Genomic DNA, 5,859 nt, shown 5'->3' with positions numbered 1-5,859 from the left:
TTGAAATACAGTCGAACCTCGATAACTCGAACCTTTACAACTCGAAAACAACCTCTATAAGACGAAAATTTTGTTTATTCCCTTCCGCTCCACTATACGGAAAACTGCTATAAATTGAAATAAAACCTACCTTAATTCGAATTTAAAGTAGCTAGATCTCTATAAGTCAAAGTTTACCTCTATTCAAACTTTTATTGTCGCTGCCTCTCTAATTCGAAGTTGTAGCTATGTGTAATCATGAGTAACAATCTGGTATTTTGTTTTATGATTACATTTATTATATGTATGCAATAAATAATTTACTGTCAAATATTGATTTTTTTTCTTTAAAAGCTATTATAATCGGAAAATTATAAATTCTCGTACAAAGACTCCGTCGAATTTTCATATTTTAATCCTCCTTTACTTGAATTTCGATAAGTTGAAAAACTGTGTAACTTGAAGGGTTTATCTCTTCCTTTGAGATTCGAGTTATCAAGATTTGACTGTATATTATTTGACTATTTATTATATTAAATCCAATCTTCAGCGAACTTTTTCTTCCACTTTTTTTCTCTTCACAACAATAATTTTCATAATTTAATTATTGTTTCTTGCCAAAATTTGGAGGGAGAGCAAACGCATGTTCGTATGATTATATTTATTAATGTCTAGCGTTTCGATTGAAAAGAAAATTTATTATAATAAGTTCATTTTTATACGACATTTTTACACAATACTCAACGTGTTACTTCCCTAAAAAAACATATTGTGACAGGAAAGATTGGGTCTTTTAGCTTTTATTTAATCATAACAAGTAACAGGTGTTTCTTGGTTGAAACTTAATTATTGAGATATTGAGATTGAAAATCAAATCGCATTTATTCTAATATAATAAATTAAGAATATCCCCGTTTTAAATCTACTTTTAATCTCTGCAAATCTTTTTTTCCGCTAAAGATAATTTCTTTCAGGCGTTTCTCGATTGAAACTTGATTATTGAGGTTGAAAATCAAATCGCATTTTCTAATAGATTGAGAAGTACGTTTACACAGGATATCCCGTCTTAAACGTATACCTACTTTTTAATCTCTGCACGGAAAGAACAATTTTCCTGAATCCAGATCTGAAAATAATTTTTGTTCAATAATCAAAATAATTTTGTGCGAAAGTCAAAATGATTGCTAGAATATCAAAATGTTTTATAGCAATACTTATCAGTTTTAACATTCCAACAAATTATTTTGATGATTCAATAAAAAATTATTTTCAGATCTGTTTTTAGCAAAATTTTTAGATCTTTCAACAAAATCGTTCTTTCCGTGTAGTACACTCGCAAATTGAAAACAGTCAGAATTTCTTGAAATTGAAACTACATACTTTTTGTACTAGAAGTCCTTGACATGCTTGTGCAATTAGAATGAGATTGACCGTTTCAATACTGAGGTATGAGCAATTAAAAATTGTATTTTTTATACGTGTCGCCTACATACAAAGTTCATAAAAATGTCGCGTTTATTTTTGTAGGGCCTAAACTGTAGCAGTAAGATGTTAATAAAAAACGAGCTTGTGATAAAGGGACATGAAATGGATATTGTGAATAAAATTCATAATTTTTTACCTCTCAGTTTGGAAAATAGATCCGTGAAAAAAATGTAATTTTCAATTTTAATTGACATATGGAGGCGAGTGAAGGAGGCGGCCAGTCGAGTTGCGTTAATCTGCATCTATCTAATTTAATTTCTTTCCGCGTGCGGCCTATATGGACAGGCGCAACTAAATGTTTTCTCTCACTGGCGGAAGTTGGAGTATTGCTACCGAGCACGCGATGGAACCTAATTTTTGGATGGTATTGTCGCGAGTGTATCTACCTTAATCGCGAGATACGAGCCTCAGTCGTGGCTCGTCCTCGTCCTGGAGCACTTCCAAACTATCGAGCGTGGCATCTTTACTTCGTAAACCAGTCGACATCGCGTTATGATAATAGCGTTATGAATAATATATGCGCCGTAGGCGTAGTAAGAGCATATTTGTCATCCCGCGTGTATGTACCTAGCAATAGGGGCTCGCACGCCGGATATTGGTTATCAAGGGGCGGCTATAATCATATGGGAGTTCTCGCCGACATTGCTATTTCAGCGTGCTGCGGTATGCTTTTCTTTGCACACAAACGTGCACAACGTGTATTCTGAATATAAACTTGCTCACATTTCGTGCTTCGTGCTCGTGCCGTTGAAAGACGCGCGTTTCGACGAGGACAATTACTTTTTTTATTTGTGACAACAATTGATATTTACAAGGCGATTTCATTCAACGTTGCAGAACTCTTTCGAAAGAGTAAAACTGGAGTAGAAATCGAGAGGGAAAAGAAGTCTCTCGAACGCAAGAGATTACATTTGATCTCTCCTCCCGTTAGTATGTAAATAACAACTATATGAAATTACATAAATACGCTGACACAAAATATTTCCGCGGGGCAAAAAGCGAAGTCCTGCAGGGATCCTTTGAGAGCGGAATAGATTCGCTCTCCGCCGCGGGGTATTTGAATGTCAATCGATTGATCTGAGTTTCGCCTTCGAATATATGAAGCCTGGCGAGATGAAATCTCCTGCGAAATATCCGTGTGGAAAGGCAAGACAAAGCTTGTGCTGCATCAGTCGATGTGGAAGGCACAGATGTCCGTGACGTACGACCACATCGATTGGTGTGCACTTCACCGACCGTGAGCGGCACGGAGCGGCTAAGAAGCTTTCGGCTTCGACTATCGATGCAGCGACGTACCGTATAAATGTCCTAACGATCTCTTTGTTTCCGAACGCGCGGGTAACGAGAAATCCACCAAAGCATCTCTGCTCTAACCGATTTTTGTTTGATCCGAAACCTGCAGATATATACAAGCTAATAATATAACGCAAAGTTGAGTTTTTACGTAGCAAGATATTCCATCGGATTTTGAATCCTTTTTTGATAAAAACGTTTATTTTACTATTTCCTGTCTGTGCGCAAGCTGCGTCAGATTTTGTTATACTGCTGCTTGCCGTATACTGTTTAGCCAACGTTTAAATAACTTTTCCTAATTAAATAAATAATTAAATAAATAATTGCCTCGAAGTACAAGTAATTAATTTTAAAGTCCGACTTTACCAAAATATACATGTAATTTTACAGGTCAGAGTGGAACGTGGCAGTTTTGTAAAAATTAAGGAAAAAGCTAACTGCGCACTGCGTTATCGCGAATTACGTGTTTGTTGCTGATTAAACAGTGATCATGTCACGAGAGAGAATCTCTAGTCGGCTTGATTCTATAACGCGGAAGGGACTACCCTAATAATCCAGAAATTAGCCGTCACTGCCACGCCCGTTTCCCGTCACGTACAACACGCAGCCGATTATTATATGGTAACTCTCGAAATTAACAGTACTGATGAGCTATACAATAAATACATTTATAATGTAGAATATATAATCGGTTGAAAAGAAAATTTCATTCCACCGGGAATAAAGGATTATGAATTTTCATTCGCGGCATAATTGACATATTTGATATACAAATTTTTAATGAGGCATTCGATTAAAATTTCAACATAACGCGATGTCGTGCGGAAATTAAAAGTACAAACCGGCTGTTTGTCACGAACGTTAGAGGCGCGGTATTTTTGAACTCGTTCGGTGGAAGAGCGGGAGGGGGGGGGAATACGAAATTATTCGTGAAAATTACTGGATACGAAACAATCGTCTCGAGCCTATCATGCCCTAGTAAATGTATCGTTAATAGATAATGAGCGCGAGGCGTGTCTCCACTGTCACTCTCGCCTCTATGCTCGCGCGCCGTGAGAGTAAAACGGACGCGTCTATAGCGGGCTGTTGAGGCGTGAATTGGATCCTGTATTTCCGTACATCCGCGTTCACGCTCACGCTCGCGCTCGCTACAGTGCACGGAGCTGGTTGCGCCAGCTCGGCTTAGAATAGAATTGGAATCGCGAATTTCTATCTCGGTACACCGTTTTCCGGAGCAAAAGTGGCTTTCCCGGCGGGGCCGGGCTCGCCGCAAAAGGAAAAACGAAAACGCGCGCGCACGCGCGGGCGCGGATGTAAATCCTGCCGCGTACGACACGAATAAATCACCGAAAAAAACTTTTCTAGAAGTTCATTCAACCCCCGCTTCCCCCTCCTCCTCCCCCCCTTCCTCCCTCCTTCCCGCCGACACTCAGCTCAACGAGGATAAAGGCTTACTCCCTCAACTCACGTGAGCGCCGGCAGCACACGGAACCCCGCCTTGTCTTGCATTCCTACACGAGAGACTCTTGCGTGGAACTCGTGTTACGATCAGCGATCGCGCGCTACGATCAGTAACAAGCCTCCTCATTATATTCTCTCTCCCGCGGGTCAAAATCTTCCGACATCACAGTGCAGCGGCCGGTTTTGCAATCGCCGCGTGTTTCCTTCGTTTCCCTCCCCCTTCACATGTACTTACCATTTAAATTACATCTCGCGTCGCGAAATGCGCTATCAACCCCTTTCGTATATTTTCACCGGGCGCGGTGTGCCTTTGAAGGCAGAAACTTCGTCGGCGCGACGCTGATTGGCGGCGCGTTGCGAAAGAGCTGTCAACGGGTCTAAGGACCTGCGATCGTTTTTTTTTTCTCTCCCTCTCTCCTTATTCCCGCTCTCCTGCGGACGGTTCGAGCGAACTTCCACCTTGGCGGGATGCGATTACCATTTTATCGAGTCTGATTTGCGAGCACTTTACACGAACCTTGTTACTGCATGGGCATTGTGAGCGAAGGGGCTCGGGCACTTTACCGGCATTGTCGTCGCTCCTTCAAGGATTTAGTCGGACCCTAGAGGGTGGGAAACGGCCGGATTGTAAGCGTGCAAATGCTGCGGTGCATGTAACGCAACTGCAGCGCCCACACACTTGTACATACGCGGCACAGCGCTACCACACGCTATACACCGCGCGGGTTACATTCGGGCGGTTTGCTATCAAACTGCGGTGGTACATATATGTATATATATATATATATATATATATATATACGGGGCAACGATCGATCATGTCCGGCTAAGAAAAATACGGTAAGGATCTGCGTCGGATGCGCGGCGGCGGCGGCGGCGGCGTAACGCCGCCGAGTCTTCTGCAATTGATTACGGAGATGCCCGGGATACAATGGGTAAACAACGTATATGCCGTTGAATTTCAATTTCGTGAGTCGATCAATGTTTGCCGGGCGTCTCGCCCGGCGTGCCACCGTTTCGGTATCGCGGCAGCGCTCGCGTGGTGATGTTTGCACGTGACGAATGTGCTCCGCGCTTAATGCGCAAATAAATCGATTTCAATCATAAACAGCGGTCGGAATCGCACGAAGGAAACTTTCGGCAAACAATTGTTTCATTATCATCGCAAATTAATACAAACACGTGTCGATATGCGTATTATTACGGGAGTGATTTCAGCTCGCGCGCGCGCGCGCGCGCGAGAACGCCAATCACCGCCAGGTGTAATTTCAATTTATCAGTAAACGAGATGTATGTCGAGCGCAGTGAATTTTGCACGATAAACTTTCCAGATGCTTGTAGATACTTTCTGCAAACGAAAAACTCGGTGGAAGTAGTGGCGCAATTTATATATGTATATAACGCACAAAACTTGTATGCGGAAGCTTTCATTCGAAACTTCGTTATTTGATATTCCTTTTAATTGCGCGAATAAAATTTCTCTCCCGCGCTTCTCCTCCTCTCTCCCTCGTGTTGACTCGGACGAGAAGAGAGCGCAGATCGCGCTTCTCGTATGTACGTTATTATTTAATTGTCGAATGACAATTTTATAAAACTATCTTTTCAAACGAAACGCGCGCGCGCGCACGCACACACACACAC

Source organism: Wasmannia auropunctata, unplaced genomic scaffold (genome assembly GCF_000956235.1).
Source record: "Wasmannia auropunctata unplaced genomic scaffold, wasmannia.A_1.0 LD336048.1, whole genome shotgun sequence".
Classification (NCBI taxonomy): Eukaryota; Metazoa; Arthropoda; class Insecta; order Hymenoptera; family Formicidae; genus Wasmannia; species Wasmannia auropunctata.
The sequence above is the reverse complement of the archived record's forward strand: the minus strand, read 5'-3'. Positions refer to the sequence as shown.